Source organism: Crinia signifera, chromosome 5, assembly GCF_055691185.1.
Source record: "Crinia signifera chromosome 5, ASM5569118v1, whole genome shotgun sequence".
NCBI classification, from domain to species: domain Eukaryota; kingdom Metazoa; phylum Chordata; class Amphibia; order Anura; family Myobatrachidae; genus Crinia; species Crinia signifera.
In genome coordinates, this window is record NC_139221.1 from 53906826 (window position 1) to 53925094 (window position 18269).

The 18269-nt window shown below is 45.2% G+C and overlaps 1 protein-coding gene across 6 annotated transcripts in view; it reads right to left on the reverse strand.

Moving 5' to 3' along the window:
• Positions 1–18269, reverse strand: part of NCOA2 (nuclear receptor coactivator 2) — a 200273-nt gene that overhangs the window by 68547 nt on the left and 113457 nt on the right. The window contains exon 1 of one of the 6 annotated variants that reach the window (XM_083187231.1): positions 2508–2771. The exons of 4 other annotated variants lie outside the window; for them this stretch is intronic. The gene's annotated coding sequence lies outside the window, so the exon portion shown is untranslated. Of the gene's footprint in view, positions 1–2475; positions 2772–18269 lie in introns of those variants that run through there. One more of the 6 variants, XM_083187233.1, reaches the window with a different exon arrangement.

Consider the following 18269-nt stretch of genomic DNA (forward strand, 5'->3'; position numbering starts at 1 on the left):
AGCCACCGTGCCCGCAAGGGGCTTAGTTGCGCTCACCATGCTGTCCGAGTCCGGACACTCGGGATCCCGACATCGGGCTAATGACTGTTGGGAACCCGACTGTCGGACCCCTGTACCACACCCGGTTCATATTACGTTATACCCACTAGCGATTGCACTTGTTGCTGAGTCGCTGTTTATTCCCTGTTTATTCCCTAACACTGACTGCATCATATTCATTGACAAGTGAAAGCAATCTCTGCTGATCTTCAACCTACTCACAGCGGCTAGAACAGGTGAAACACTGCATGTCAAATGTGATCACATTTGACATAGGGTATTAAGGCCAACTGACAGTGCCATTTAGTAATCGACCTTAGGGAGCTGGAAAAAGAGAGTTCATAAATGATAGCCAAAACTAACATCGCACCATTTTTCAAATTGTAGCACTATATAATCAGATAATATGCTGGTCACACAACAGCTGGAGAGAAAAGTCCAAACACTCAAATGGTTAATGCCGTAATAAAGGATTATGTGATATATAGATAGATAGATAGATAGATAGATAGATAGATATATTAGAATCTCATTTTTAAGTTCCTATTTACCTCAGCATAATTACCAAAAGAAATATCAGGGAAGGGTTTACTGAAGCCAATATTTACTGTACCCTTGCGTTCAAGACTGGTTAATTTGGAAAAAGGTAACAAGTGTAAATCAGGGCGAAAAATAAAAATAAAAGAAAGTTCTGTTTTTCCCACGTCCAAGGAAATATCTGAAAACGTTGAAAGTGTGTGCAAAGGTCTGCCAAGTTCCAGCCTCCTGCTCAGTTATACATTCTAGCACCGTCTTGTCATGACTCCACAATAAAGGCGACGCAAGTAGAAAAACACAACGTGATTGTACAAAGTATCATCCTATGCCCCAACTGCCAAGTAGAAATGTTACAGGCATGGGAAGTTCTGCGACCGAACAACTGCAGAATGCTGTTCCCCATTAATATAATGAATTTACTCCATGCTGGTTTTAATATTGGTACCTTGAAAACGTAAAGTTATTAACAGAAAAGAGGAATGGAATGAGAGTATAAAAAGGGGGTTATTTGGAGGTCACTGCATAGTCAGCACACAGTATCTGATGCTAACAGAGTGCTGCAATTCAGAAACACAGCAGATGACATAGTCCATGTACAGGAGGATTTAACATCTCCAGCATCTGTCTATGATCTTTTCATTAAAGATACAGTAATTGCTATACCTAGCCCCCCCCCCCCCCCCCCCCCCCCAAAAGGCAATATCACAAAACCTGCTAATGACAGGTACCAAATTTATCTAGGATGAATATTTGATTAACACCCCTCTCAGATAGGATTAGGATGTCAAATATGGAACTCTAGTGCTGAAAATCTCCATACACTATGACCTAAAATTTATTTATACACACACTGTTATACATATATACACACAAATATATACACATACACTACAATAACCAGATTTAAGTGTATTATTGCCTAAAACATAGCCTTGAAAAATATATTTATCTATAGATATATATATATCTAATCTATCTAAATGTATATATCTATACACACACACACTGCACACTGATATTTTCTTTTCTAGGTCAGCTCTACCTGAGAGGCGTCATTTCACAACATGCTGTCCACTCCATAGAAATCTTACATTCCATTACTAGAATTACTATGGGAAGGTCATAACAAGAAGATAATCATTAAACTATGTCATTATTAATGGAAGAGGAGGAGGGGACAAACTGGTTATGCAGGTTTTACAAAGGGAAACCAGCTGAGTATCTGCTCAACTGGGCTCCACCTCAATAGTTGTCAGGAGAAACACAACCGACACCAGGACAAGTGAGGAATGCCCCTTCCCTGGCTGTACACACTGCTATACGCCTGTACTGTACACAGAGGCATGGAATGGATGTAGAACTCTCAGACATTAATACCCCCTGTTGCTATGGGAACAGATAGATCCCCATTGGACATTACACACATACCAGTTTCCGTCTAATCGGATTGTTCCTAAGATAAAGTTGTGTCACCTGTGTATATGTTATACACTGACTGCTAGCCTTTCCCAGTGGCATTACATGAGCACTCTGTCTGCTGTACTGCCCATGGATGCTGCTATCTGCTCTACATAACAAGTGCAGGGACTACACACCAAATGGGAACCCCAGGGGCAGTGCTGGGGGGCACACAGCTCCTTATGTTACCCCAGCCAGGGAATAAACCAGTGTGTGGGCTAAGCACCGCCTGTGTGTGGCAGGTCCCCATACTCGCTGCTGCTGCTGCTGTGTGACACAGGGGAGGGGGCTTTAAAAAAAAACACAACAACAACATTTTCAAAGTAAAAACGAGTCAAAGGGCAAATCCTGAGCAAGGTCAGAGCGGCCAGATAGCGGGCAGCCTACGGGACACAGCCAGAGAGCGGCCCCCGTGCCTGACGCCCGCCGGGTGACACTCACCCGGCAGCCTAGGAGGAAAGTTTGCCAGTTACCTCCCGATGCGTGTGGAGCTCTGCACCGCGCCGCTCTCTGCCCCGTGGGTCCCTTCCATCACCCGGGTCCTCTGTGGCAGCCGTGTGTGTGTGCAGCAGCAGCGGGGGAAACGTGATGAGCAGCTGCCGGAGCGGTGACTCTTCCTCCCGGCTCCACCTTCCCTCGCTGGCTGACAGCCGCCCTATTGGCTGCCGGCGTCCCCGCCGCTCACTCTGCACGGGGCAGATCACTCGCCGGGGAGGCTGCGGCCAGGTTCTGTTATTTACTGTTTCCTCTGCCGGGGAGGAGCCACCCGGTGACACTGTATTATGCAACAGCCCGAGCTCCCTGCTCACACCCCCGCCACTGCCTCTGCTCTTACCCGCTGCAGCAGCCTCGGGGGGTGGAACACGGTCCCTGCTCCTGGGGGCTCCGCCAAACCAATCATCCAGGACAGTGCTGGAGGGCTGCACGGTGGCGGCGTGGTCACTATTGCTTGTCTATCTGTGTTAAGTTTGTATGTCCCCCACCCCCGTATGTGCTGGGATCGTATACACTCCAAAACACACACACACACACAAAACAAACATGTATGCCCCTGTGGTGGGGATATAGATTGTAAGCTCTCCTGTATGACTGAAGCATTCTGTGTAATGCGCTGCAGCAGAATATATAAATAACTTAATAAATAAGTCCCATATACATTTTTGTTCCTTCCTCATCTTTGCAGCCACCGATTATGCTACAGAACTTACGAAGTGTATGGTGAGCTGTACGGTGTCCATTCCACCACCCTGGGTCCACGCCACAATGGCAGGTATTCAATGCGGCCGGTGAGGGGGTTAAACAGCGAGGATTGCAGAAAACCAGTAATCCTCGCTGTTCAACCCCCTCTCCAGCCACTCACCCTATTCAACGTTCTGGGGAAATCCTCGCCGTCAAAGAACGGCAAGAATTCCCCAAAACAGCGAGACCCGCGGCTAATGCAGAAAACTCGCTGTTTTTAGCAAGTCTTGCTTCTGGAGCCGCATTCGCCAATTCCCCCTCGCTCAAAAAACAGAGCGAGGGGGAATTGGCTTATGAGGGGGAATGCGTTGAATACTGACAGGGAGAGTGGTGACAGCGAGCGGGAAGCCCTGCTCGCTGTCACCGCTCGCCCACGGCATTGAATACCTGCCAATGTATTACCTTTAGTAAAGTGGCTAGCCTGAAGTGCGGAGAGTGAAGAGAGCCCGCAAGGGGACAATGGTGAAAATCCTTACGTAGCGGCTAACGTAACTGGCGTAGCGGTGGATGCAAAGATGAGGAACTACCCATTTATCCCAACCAGAACCAGGATGTTTACTATACGCTGGGTCACAGAATGAGAACACTGTCCCATGTCAACAATCAAAAGGGGTATACCAAATTAGGCCCAGGGTTTCGAGCAGTGGTTCCCAAACTGTGCCCTGGGGTGCCTCAGAACACTTACAGGGGTGCCTTGGGTTGGTGGTCCAGGACCAACTCAAATTATTTATGGTCAAAGAAATAGGCAAAACCAGTGCTTGTGGCTTCCAATCATAATTTATTTGGGCAAACGGAAGAAAATCCGGTACTTGTTTCCTAGCAGGGCACCCAGATTTCTTACGTACGCTACCGTAGCAAAATCGCATCTCATCGCATGGGCCGTTGTAGTGCCGTCCCATGCGATTTTTTAATGTCATTTATTCATTGATATGTTGGCCCCAGGGAATCGCACTGCACCTCTCTCAAAATCGCATACGATTTTATAGGGTGCAATGCCATGCCATTAGCTATACACTTGTATGACATACAATGAGGCTTTACTGCCCCCCCCCCCCCCCCCCCACTATCCACGCCACCCCGAAGCGCCCGACCTTTCATACCCCCACTATCCACGTCGGCTTGGAGTTGATTTTATGTAGTGTGGCGAGCCACCGAGCCCGAAGCGCGGCGAGCCCTACGAGGGGACGCGGATTACGTTACATGTATTCCGGGGCAAATAAGAGCAGTGAATAAATTACATAGGACAATCGCATCACACGCAAAAACCGCGTGCGATGCAATTTTCTTATGCAGAATCGCCCGCTAAGCAATTTGCTTAGTGGGCGACCTGCTAAGGAAGCAAGTGCCGAAAATCCTGTCCCTTACTACAAAATTGAACCTAGGAATGACATATACTGTAAACACTAATTACTTTATGTAATATTTTTAAAAAATGTGTCAATAATAAAATTTTGGCCTAGGAGTGCCGCGGAAAAAAATCTGATTGTCTAGGGTGCCGTGATTAAACAGCCACTGTGGTTTAGAACAGGGGTAGCCAACTCCAATTCTCGGGAGCTACCATCAGTTAACGGTTTCCAGATCTCCTCACAGAATCACAAGTGAAGTAATTAGCTCCACCTGTGGATCTTTTAAAATGTGTTCGAGTAATGAGTGTGCACCTTTGCAGCAGCTAGGTTGTCTGAAAAACGTGAAATGTTGGTAGCTCTCGAGGACTAGAGTTGGCTACCCCAGGTTTAGAGTGTTAACCTCTCAATATGGAACACATCTGCATTCTGCACAATATGAACTTGTGAAATGCTAGCATTCTGCAGATATAGGGATATCTGTTAGCAGGGGTGGATTGTCCACAGGTCTCTCAGGGAAGATTGTAGGTCACCTGCAAGTGCACCATTCAGCAAATGTGTGTTTGATGTGGTTTTTCTTTAAAATTTGACCCTTCCCAGAATTGTGGCCCCCCATCCACCTCCTGTCTCCCACACAAAAACACCTTTGCTGGTTCACAATGCTGCAAATGCTCATCTAAGATGGGCACCTATCTATATCCATTGTGAGATCTTTTATATAGACATTTGCCTCCGCTCCATCCCCAGCACATGCAACCCCTTATTTTGGTGTTGGTTCCACCTACATTTTAAATTTTTCCAGGGCCACTGTTCATTCCCAATACACCAGGGACGTGCAGTCAGGGGAGGCAGAGCCTCCCCTGTCATTAATGATTAATATAATAAAATAATACAAAGAAAATACTTATGACACATATTATGTGTCATAAGTATATGCTTCGTATTATTATAATACTTTTTCATTTTTAATAGTTTAGGAGGCACCAAGTGCGGTGCCTCCCACTCCCTATAGTATAGTATTAGAAATAGGGCAGGCAGTGGGAGGGGCCGAGCACCAGGCTGCAAAAGCCCATTTAACAAAGGTGCATATACGGCACCTATAGCAGTGCCTCAGTGACAGGGACGTGCTTTCTGCGTACATGAAAGTACACCCCTGTCACTGAGGGCAGATGTGATTGGGGACAGTGGCGCCTCCACAGTGACAGGGGCGTGCTTTCATGTACGCAGAAAGCACGTTCCTTACTGTCACTGAGGCTCTATCTATACAGTAAGTGCCGTTTATATAGGCGGACGAGCCGTTGCATGGCTCGTCCGCCGACCTGTAATGAAATTGGGGGGAGGGGGGGGCGGCGGCACGGAGCCAGGCCGACAGCTCCCGCTGTTATCTGGGCTCCGGGAACACACTGTGCTCCATTTGGTCTCTCACCCCGCACCCTCTCCTGTCCGGGGTCTCCTGTATCTCGCATGGCGGTCTGATGCTGTCTCACTGCTACCAGTCTGTGCTGCTTAGGTAAGCAGCATCTGTGAAAAACGGTGCTGTGTGTGTGTGGCAATTGTGGAGGCTGTGTTTGTGTTAAGTGACACAGGTGTTTGTGTGTGTTTGTGTTAAGTGACAGAGGTGTGTGTTTGTGTAAAGTAATAGAGGTGTGGGGGTGTGTGTGTGTGTGTGTGTGTGTGTGTGTGTGTGGGGGTGTGTGTGTAAAGTTATAGAAGTGTGCACTGTATCTGTGTGTTTTTAAATGAAAGAAGTATTTTGGCCAAATGTTCTAGCCTGTGTTCAGTAGTTGTGCAGGATGCCGGCTGAACTCAGAAGTTCTTTTAAAGAGGCAGACATTTACAAGGCAACCCCATCCCTTGTAAACGATTGCCCTTTTAAAAAAAACTCGGAGTTCAGCCGGCGTTCCGCACAGCCACTGAACACAGGCTAGTACATTTGGCTACAAGTGTTTTGGTTTTTTTTTAAGTAGAAGAGGTATGTGGGCAGACCAATGGGCAGGCACCGTGACTTGGTGGAGCCAGCGACAACTGGGTCTGTAGTAAGTGCTGGGTCCGGGTTGCTTATGCGCTGTCAGACAGAAGCTGCTCTGCCGGTCTCTGCTGCTTATGCAGATGGCAGCTCCTACACCTGCCTGTCAGCGCAGAAGCAAACCAGACCCAGCTATCCCCACGGACCCCATCGTCGCTGGCTCCACCAAACCAGTGCCTCACCAACCACTAATCTCACCGCACATCACTGCAATACACTCATGTCAATTCACATATTAGTCCACATTGCCTGACACCTACCTAACCCAGGAGACACCCGTATCCACCGGAGCAGAACAAAGTGATGGGTTCATCACCAGGACCCACTGTTTAGTCGACATTCTGAAAATACCCAAATTCCATCAGTGCTGACAATATAAATGTCTGCAAAAACTATTTAACCCAACAGAGCCTGAGCTCCGGAAGAAGAAGTCTAGTTAGTTACTCATAGATGAAATGTATTTTTGTTCGAGTCTTATATATACTGTGCTGCCCTGAAGGTGTACGGAACGTGCTCTGCATTCCTGTAACAACAATCCCTTATTTAATATGTTCACCCAACATTATGTAATTTCCATGTATTTATGCTCAGTGCTTTAATTATTAACACAATACCCAGACAACAAAAATAACAGGGCAGGAATTGCATTTTATATTCTGATATATACATTAACCTACACAAGCAGGGTCACCTGTGTGAATTTGATTTGTAATGTGTAGCAGTTTTTATAGGTTAGCAAATTATTTGGTAAATAGATCAAAATGCTATATAAAGTATACACCATCTAGGATTAGAGATCTCCTTTTGTCAGTCAAAAATTTGGTTATAACCCCCAAAAAATGTGGCTTTTTCCCCATAAAACTGTGTTGTTGTCACTTTGTGGTCTAAAAGCTTCATGTTTCATTACTACTGTGTAATATTTGGCAGCTTCACCGTGAGAGCTGTAGACAAAATCATACAGGATTGGTACGAACTCCCGGCGGTCGAAATTCCAACGCCGAAATCCCGACAAGGGGGGTGACATGGATCGCCCCCCCCCCCCCCCCCTTTCGGGCTCGCCACGCACCGGGCCAGCTCAGCACACTAATTTATTCTCTCAAAAGGGTTGAGATTACCTGAAGGATACATAAGGGGCAGACTAGATTGGCAAAATGTTCGGTCATTTTAGTGGGCCGGTTACTAGTACCAATAATTGGTCAATTTGGAAACTATAAAAAAGTCTAAAGCTGGCCATACATCAGAAAGATCGATCTTAAGATCGATTGCACTCACGATTGTGTACAATTTCCCTTGAAATCCCCGGCAGTCCTTGGTGGTTTTTGGACACACAATCTACTCACAATCCATCATACAATCAGTCATACAATCCATCTGCTGCATGATTGTGCACACAATCTGCATACAATCCATCATACAATCAGTCATACAATCCATCTTATGATTGATTGTATGATTGTGTACACAAGATGTGCACACAATCTGCACATAATCCAACTTACAATCGATTGAGATTGTATGATTGGGTACAATATCTTTCTGATGTATGGCCACCTTAAGAGGACAGAGCATTGTCCTAAGATATAATGCAATTCGCAGCCATTGTTGCCATGAACAGTTTAATGGGCAAATAAAGGACTGCTCATCTCAACAGATAGCAATTAGTATGATGGATTTAAAAGAAAAAGTATCATTTTGTTTTCACTTTGTAAAACAGAAAAATGGCACATCAACGGTTGGGCAGCTCTGGAACGGCAACAAAATTTTAAGAGGGGCCTCCCAATAGGCAGGCCCGGATTATTCATTAAAGTCCAAGGTACAACCACACTAATAGCCGGTCACATGGCTTCCTGTAGGAAACCTGCCCATAAACGTATTTTGTAACATTCACTAGGCAAGTGAGCCCTTTACAGAGAATACATTTAAACTATAAAATCTATTTTGTCAGCTAGACCGCATTGTTTGTCCAACGCTCTTTTTATTAAAATATTATTTAAAAACAAATCGATTCATACTAGCTTTAATAAATAATATACCACCGCCAGGGTAATTGTAAGCATACACCTACAAGTTATTTATGCAATGAACTATAATAGCAATAAACAGATTAGTAGCAACAGATCGGAAAACTTATGGAAACTACAAAAATAAACTATTGACAATAATAACGAGCAACAATTTATCGTAAAAACCCTATTTCTAATATTGTTACATACACAAATTCAGCAAGGTCAATGCTGCCATCCCCTCCCCACACACAATAAATCACCACATTGGAAAGAAGTGGATTGTGAATTTACTTGCCACAGTCGTTTTTGATTCTTTTTTAGTCATTTTTCTTTGCCGATGCAGTTTGGACTTTCAAAATAAGTGAAACGGCTTTGTCAAAAAAGGACTAAAAACCGGCAGAAAATGGCCGCATAAATACAGACTTCATTGAACACCCCCTTTAATTTTACATGACAAAAGTATACCCATGATGACAATCAGACTGTATACACTTTTAACAAGGTAATGTCAGTAGTTTACAGCGAATGTATAAGCTTTGTCCAATATAAAATGCGTTGGGGCGTGGCCTATCATCGTTACTACAAACAGGAGACCAGGAGAGTGTAACCTGCTCCAACATATAGGTGCGGTGCACCGGTGTATTATGCTGTGACACTGCAGTGAACTGAGCCACCACCCTCTGTACGTGAGATCCCCTACCTCTGTATTTGTCATACAATAAATCCTGAATGCACTATGGCGCACTCGTTCTGATTTTGTTACCAAAGTTTGCAGCGCCTCACTAGCTGTGGTAAGTGTCGCCTACGTCTCCCCCAAAGGTTTGGAAGTTTTTAAAGGTCACGGCTCTGGTGAGCAGAGTCACAATTTGACATTCTCATCAACAGCCCAACACTTCCTGCACATCACCAGATTGAGACCAAATGAACATGTTTTTTAAAATGACAAGGTCTAAAAAGTTCATGTTATTACAGCAGAAAAGGGAAGTAGGGAGGAAGTGACAGCTACAGCAAAATGAAACAAGTCAATGTTGCTTTTTACGACAAGTCTAAAATAATAAAATAAAAAAAAAGGAACATTTGAGCGGAGATTTCCACCAACACTTTTTACTTGGTTAATATAACAATGTTCACAACCAACCTCTCAGAACCACTGATACGATAAACATTTTAGGGTCACGTCGGGTAGAGAAATGCAAACACTGGAAAATAAATAAGGGAAGTTAAGCACTGAAGGTGGGCCTTCTATAGGCTTTCTATAAACCCTTCCAACTACATGTTTGATAAGATTATCAGGCATATAAGAAATACAGGAGGCAGCACAGACAGATAAAAGTTAAAGCCTTGTAAGTGAATCAGCTCTGCTTACCCAGGAATTAGTCCTTATTTGTGGCGAGGGGATGTAGTTAATATGTAGACAGTCGGGATACTGGCGATCAGGATGCCGGCGGTAGTATCCCATCTGGCGACATTACTGCCAGCTGGAATCCCGGTGCACAGGGTCTGTTCTCCCTCGTGAGGGTCCATGACCCCCATAGTTGGGAAATAGAACCTCGTGGCGAGAGAAACGAGCCACCGTGCCCACAGCATGGCAAGCACAGAGGGCAGGCAAGGGGACTTGTTTAGCTTCCCCAGGATTCTGACAGCCGGGACCCCGACTGTCAGCATATAATACTGAACAGCAGAACACACATAGCAGTTAGAACACATATACATACCTTAAATGTTACATGTAATGTGTGTGATGGCTGCCACACCACTATGGAGATCTGCAATGTTAGTCTTGGCCCATACACACTAGAAGATTTTCATTTCAAAAGACTTTGCCAAAATCTCTGATAGATTTATCTTTCACCAAAGTAGTGCGTACACACTGAGCTATTTTCCCCAATGAGCAAGAGATTTTCAGGAGGCGAAAGACTTTGCTGAAAATCTTTCATTATATGGCTATTTACATAATGGGCGAGGTTTAGGGCCCATTTTATTCAATGCATTTCTGTTCTTGGGGCCTGATTCAGAGCTGGTCATTGGGCTGTGTATATTTAGAGCCCAGTGATCAGGTAAATGCAGGGCCAGCGCCACCACTAGACAGCTTTAGATATTTCCCTAGGGTGCCAGCCACTGGAGGGTAGCATTTGGGAGCAGCTTCCCTACTTGGTTGGAGCCAGGTGAGCGTCGCCCCACACCAGACCCCCAACCGAGCATCACCCCTCCCCCCAGACTCGGAGGAGGCAGCGGCATCAAGCCCCCCCCCCCTGGATTCGGCGGCCGCAGGGGCCGCTTCATCCCTTTCCCCCTGGACTCAGAGGGGCAGCCGCATCAAGCCCTCCCCCCCCAATTGGCGGTGGCCGCTTCACCCCCTTTCCCCTGGACTCGGAGGGGGAAGGGGGTGGCTTATACATTGCGTTGGTGGGCAGTGGTGCCAGTTATATATACATTGCTGGCATGTGCCAGCAATGTATACATTACTGGCTTATACATTACGTTGGTGGGCAGTGGTGCCAGTTATATATACATTGCTGGCATGTGCCAGCAATGTACACATTACTAGCTTATACTGTATATTACATTGGTGGACAGTGGGTTATTAATAACATTTGTGGCAAGCAGTGTCAGTAATATATACATTGCTGGCATGTGCCAGCAATGTATATACTACTGGCATAAGCATTTCATTGGTGCCCAGTGGTGCCAGTAATATATACATTGCTGGCACATGGCAGCAATATATATATTACTGGCTTAAAAATAGCAAACATTGGTGGCCTGTGGTGCTCCGTGTGGAGGGGGGCGGGGCGTCAGCAGCAAGCCCCGGGCAGCAGAAGTTTAACATGCCAGCCCTGAGGACGGTGCCGAGGGTCCAGCGGTGGACGGCAGGCGGGGGGAGCAGGACGGAGGGGGGGCGTCAGCTGCAAGACCCGGGCGGCTGAACATGGAGGATGATGCCGGGGGACCAGCGCGGTGGACGTCGGGTGAGTATGGAGCAGGGTGGTCCACCGGGCTGAAAGTGGCTAATCTTTCAGCCTGGCGGCCGTACACACACAGCGATGATGGATAACAAACCATCCATCATCGCTGCATCTGCTGGTAAAACCAGCAGATGAACCACCTTACTAGCGATGATGCGGGAGCGCGCATCATCGCTAGTCGGGGATCGTTGACCCATACACACTAAGCAATTTTCAGCTGAAAATCGGTCAAAACGGCTGTTTTGACTGATTTTCAGCTGAAAATCGTCAAGTGTGTATGGGCCTTTAGGGATATCATTGTAGAGTTGGATAATATAGATGGAATATTTAGGTGTGTGTGTGTGTGTGTGTGTGTGTGTGTGTGTGTGTATAAAATTGATTATGTAACTGTGTTGTGTACTGGCAGAACTGTTCTTTCAAAATATTTTTCCTTTATTCTTTCACCTCTATCTTAACAAAATGTTACTGCCATTAAAGAATGACAGGTTGAGTCACCGACATCTGAAAAAAATCCAATGTTTAAAATCTAAAATGGGTACTTGTGTAGTTTCGCAGCGGCAGTTACATAGTCAGCATAGCGTCCCTGTCAGAATAGGCGTAGTGTTCCCGTGGCCAGCGTAGGCAGCGTAGTGTAGTGTTCCCGCTCGTTCGCGACCAGCCGGAGCTTTAGCAGTCAGCGTAGTCAGTCTGCGCTTATTACATTGTGTGGGAACCATTGACCATTTTAACCTGCCTGGCATGACAGGTGTGAATGTGTTTCTGAAACACCCCCACTATCCACACCAGCCCGTAGCGTGGCGAGTGCAGCGAGCCCCGCGAGGAAACGTGGTACGCATCCTCCCGACTTGTTCATACCCCCACTATCCACATCCTCCTGACTTGTTCATACCCCCACTATCCACATCCTCCTGACTTGTTCATACCCCCACTATCCACGTCAGCGTGGAGTTGATTTTATAAAGTGTGGCCAGCGCAGTGAGCAACCGAGCCCGAAGTGTGGCGAGGGGACGCGGAATACATGTAAAGTAATCCGGGGGGGGGGGGTCTCGCCACGCTTCGGGCTCACCACACTTTATATAATCAACTCCACGCCGACGTTGATTGTGGGGGTGAACAAGTTGGGAGGACGCGTCCCCTTGCTGGGTTGCTGCGCTCGCCACGCTTCAGGCTGCGAGGATAGTGGGGGTTTCAAAAGAAGGCATTTGCCAGTAGTTAACATGTAGCACTGGCAAGTGCCTCCTTTACTGTGCATGAAAAGCACTTGTGGCCACACACCCCCTTTGTGCAGGAGACGCACGCGCTACTGAACCCCTAACCCTGCCGCACTACTTACTGAGACGCGTCTGATACGCTCCTGTGTCTCAGACAGATTGAGCGCCTCTCCGCCGGCACCCACATGATCCCCTCACCGCTGTGCGAGAGGCACTCACTAGGCTTGCCAGGGACACCGGGGACAGAGCTGCAGCTCCCGGGGACAGTATGGTGACTACTCTAACTACGCAGGGCTGCCGCAGAGACACTACGCTTACACTTACTTGTTGGGCTACGCTAATAACGTCGCTTCAAACGTAGCGTAAGCTGCCGCCGTGAAACGTACCCTAAAATGATTTTGGAGCAACTTTGTTGCATGAACAAAATAGTTTTGGTCCCAAGCATTTCGGACATGGGAGACTCAACCTGTACCTGTGCACAGAAAGTAATGCATAAAAAAACAAAAACCTTTTAATCGGTTTTTAAACAAAACAAAAATATGTTACATGAGTCTGCTTTAAACATACATTTTCCAAAAATACGGAATTTGCTCATTTTTAAGCTGTGGTCCTGAAGGGATACCAGTACTTGTGAAATAAAAAAAATAACAGCATTTAAAATAATAATAATAAAAATAATAATAAAAAACAGTGTTTGCCTCACTGGCTAAATCATCAGAACTACTAGTACACATTGGAGAGGGTGGATTCAATTTTGCACCCAAAAAAATAAGGGGGTGGATTACATTTTTTTTGTGGCTGATTTTCAATTCCATTAATGCCTTTTTTACAGAAGAATTTATCTGTGTGAAAAAACACAGAGGAACACAAGATACATTCCTTAACAAACGTTACGTATCAAAGATTTTGTTTCTCCCGCATTTAAAATCCCTGGTCGTTGGGGACAATTTACTGCGGCTATCTGAAATCCCGCCATACTGTAAATAGACTAAATATTTCCAAGTCAGTAGCAGAGCTGGCACTTGCTTACCTATCTATTTTATTATCCCAATTGTAACGGAAAAATAAAATGTTACAAACCTGGATTTCACACATTAAATGTAACATGCAAATTTGTTCATTTTTCTATTTTTCTTCTAGATTGCAGCTGCTGTATTTTGGCTTTACCTTGATTTGTAAATCACCTCCTAGATCTGTCCTGGATACCTGTTTAAAGCAATCATGGTATTCTTCGTATGTCAATTTTCCAATTATAAATATATGATAATCATCTCTGGGGAAAAAACTTTCTGCAAAAAGATTACCAGTGTCCAAAGAAAACATATATCGGCTATGGGCACAGAGCACAGTGAAAATATCTGCATGTAAAACAGTGCAACTAGGATACCAGCCAAGTGTACCCATGTGGGAAAGATGATGTGTGCCCTGCAGCCAGATACAGCGCATTGGACAATGTAACACAGGAAAGAAGAAATCTATTACTGAACTGCCAGCCAATCAGATTATCTTTACACACACACATATCTCCTTGCCGTCAGTGGCACACTGCTAAAATAATTGATCGAAACAACTGGCTTTGTAAGAACGGTGTGGTGCATGCCACACAACAGCCCTCCCAATTATCTCTATCATCATGACTAAGACATTATAAAATCACCAGCACAAGGCATCAGCGCACCTGCTTAATCTGCCAATAGTACATATTTCATCACTTATCTCTGCAGGCCATCTTCCAAAATAGGCCCGTTATACCAGCAGGTCTATTGAGATTTTAAGGAAAGCTGTTAAAGAACATCTTAGCTGTGCTGGACTTAATCTTAATCAGTCTCGCTGAGCCTAAGAGGTCAAGTTTAAGAAAATGAAACTGTGCTGCACAGCCAGTAAAGCTGGTTACTACATCGTGGTAGACGCCTCCTATGGGTTGCTTTAGGTCACTGGTCCTAATTCAGATTTGTACGCACATGTCGGTGCAGCTGTGATTTTTTTGTAGCCAGCAAACTTGATAATCATCGCAAGTGAAGATTCTGCCCAGAGAAGATAGAAAGAGAAAGCCACGAAACCATCCTCAACAACTGCACACACACACGCAGCATTCATATCGATCCACCAAGCGAGTCTATGGTCACGCAGACTGGACGTAGCAGTAGCCACGTTAGTCCCAATATTCTCTTAGTATATAATTGCGGCTGAATGCAGATACACGCTCTGATAACGTCCGTGACACACCTGCGCCACATTCCACCAAACTGTTCCTTACCGTCAATCACTCTGTGTTGGAATTCTCACTGTAACTGGCCACAGGTGGCCAAACCGTTCTTCAAAATCTACCAACAGTCCAGGTTTTCCAAATCACTGAGCTGGTGCACAGCTGTCGTCATTACTAACTGTCACATTTTAAACCTGCTGCATTCATTCCTACTATAGATCCACAGGTTGCCTAAAAAATATGTACTGTTGGTAGATCTGGAGGACAGGTTTGGCCACCCCTGACCTTGGCAATGCGATCACAGCACATGCTCAGTCCACTGATAATCACTCAGTTGCTTGAATATCGGTATTGCATACAAATCTGAACTAGGACAACAAACCATTGGCAATAAATAGGTTCTGACCCTTGAGTCCACAACAAACAACATCGCTTAAGGAATGATGGTACTAGAACAGCCGTATAAATGAACACAGATGAATAAAAATAAAAGCAGGACAATACTTTTAAAACCACCAATTACTTACCTGCTGATGAAACAGAATTACTTTATTACGCAGTGATTAAGTCTGGCCATCAGCAACTAAAGTAATGTGGGACAACAGGCTATGATGTTCCTGCCCAACACTGATAACTTATCAGATCCAAATCAAAGAATATATACAGTATATGAATGCACAGAAGATATTCTGTTTGCTGCTCTTTGAGATGTCTGTGCATTCTTTTATAAATGATTCACAGTGTGCAATCAACAGAAAATGAATACATCGAGAATGACAACAAAAAGTAAAAGAACTTCATTTGTACAAGATGTGCAAATAAACTAATGCTGGCCACACATCAGACCAACTAGTTGGTTGTTTGGACTGAAAATCTGGTACTGTATGGGGTCAAATGCCAAAAACATTCAGCATAATTGTTTAAATCAAATAGGTCCAACTACAGTACATTGTCTGAGTGACAGTTGTTGTACATTTTCAGATTTGGGAAACAAATGACTTAATTACAAATTACATTTGCTCCTATCCAGTACCAGGTTTATATTCCATCCAACCAACTAGTTGGATGGTTGGTGGAAAGTTGGTCTGATGTGTGGCCAGCATTAGCGCCCGATTCACACCTTTTGTCAAGGCTGCAATTTTTTTGCAGATGGACAAAACCATGTTGCACTGCAGGTGGGGCATGTGTTACATATGCAGAGAGGTGTGGGTGGGGTGTGTTCAAACTGAAATCTAAATTGCAGTGTAAGAAAAAAGCAGTCAGTATTTACCCTGCACAGAAACAAAATAACTCCCCCAAATCTAAAACTCTGCACAGGTTCCATCTTCCCCATCTGCATACTTGCCTACCTGGCCCTTTCCTTCAGGGAGAGAATGCTCTGTTCCTTGACTTCTCTGGAACGGTGAAACACCTTTCTTATCAATTACCTAGCTCCCCACAGGTGATGTCAATCATACATCACCAGGGAAGCCCAGGACCAGTGCATTATCTCCCTCATGGAGAGGGTCAGGTAGGCAAGTATGCCCCACCTGCAGTGCAGCATGGTTTTGTCAATCTGCACAAATTGCAGCATTGCCCACACACGGAACGATGTGATACAGTACTGTGTGTTTTGAACGACATACAATGCAATCTAATCCAAAAAGCACATGCAGCACATACTTTTTGTATTATGCGATGTGCGCTGGAGCACGCATTACACGTGGAAAACGCACCTTGTGTGGGGGCACCTCTAGACACCATAGAAGTCGGTCACAATCTTACGGGAAAAAAAAAACCCACACACTTTCTTGCCAATAAAAGTAATGTGGTGTCAGCAGGACGGCTGGAATATTTTGCAAGGAAAGAAAGTTGCATTCTGCCCAAGAACATCACACACAAAGCCATCATCACCTCCACACCAGAGTGCTGCTCAACATATAGTTGAAAGGGTGCTGACTGGGTTACAGCAGGAACGTTTGCGAATGATAAGCAGCTTTGTGCCTGGGTTATGTCAAATTAAAAATTCAACTAAAGTGGTGAATAAAATAGCCATAACTCATTACTTGACCAAAAGTATCAGCAGTAAATTAATTGGCACATATCTATTTAACAAAAAATGACATTAGGATATGTACATGTACACCGATTTTATGCGATTTGTGCACAGTCTTAAAGCTTATTAAGCAGGCTTAGATGCAGCTACAAATATTATGTAACTGAATGGAATGATTATTGTATACACAACACAGCTTGCGGCTCTCGGAGGCATTAGCATTGGGTAAAATCCCATTGATTTCTATAGGAATATTCATTGACTACATAATAAGCCGCATGGTGGCAAAGCAATTAGCAACGCCTCCTTTCTGCTCTGAAGACAGGGACTTCTACACAGGAGTTGGTGTTTGGAGTTTGTATGTTCTCTGTGTGCACAGTTAGGTGTGCAGCAAAAAGCTCTGGGTTTTACACCTGGAGCTGTCCAAATATTCATAACTCTCCCCAAGCACTAAAATAAAGACTCCAATGGGATTCTCTGTGTGATACATGCAGTGGGCTGCATTTAACGCTAACTTTTCCTTTCATCTCCTGAGCTCGTCAGGAAAAATCCCACCTCTGGGGGTTCCCATAGATTAGCGATGGGGAACCTTCAGCCCTCCAGCTGCTATTGAACTACACATCCCAGCATGCCCTGCTACGGTTTCGCTATGTGACCATGCTAAAACTGTTGCAGGGCATGGTGGGATGTGTAGTCCAACAACAGCTGGAGGGCCAAAGGTTCCCCATCCTTTCCATAGATAATTGAATTGGCCACTATGTTCATTTAGGTGTGAGGTCAATCCTGCTCCTAATTGTATCGCCCCCCCCCCACAAAAAGCCGGGCATCCATCATAAATTTTCCTTTGCATCTCTATGGGGTACGATGCCAGCAGGCTGCGAGGTGTCATTATGGACAACAGGGGTTATTCAGACCAGATCGCACAGCACTTTTTTTTATAGCAAATGGACAAAAACCATGTGCACTGCAGGTGAGGCAAATGTAACATGTGCAGAGAGAGAGTTAAGCCGCCGTACGCACTGGCCGATAACATGTGCACGCTGTACACGACAACTGATGGGTCACTCCTGCGGGTGTAAACGAGGGAGCGGATCATTAATGACTGAATGCAGCATGTACCCCCTCATCGTACTCCAGCATCGGCAAGTGCGTATATCGGTGGCCATTAGATTTGGGTGGGGTAAGTTTAAACTGGAATCTAAA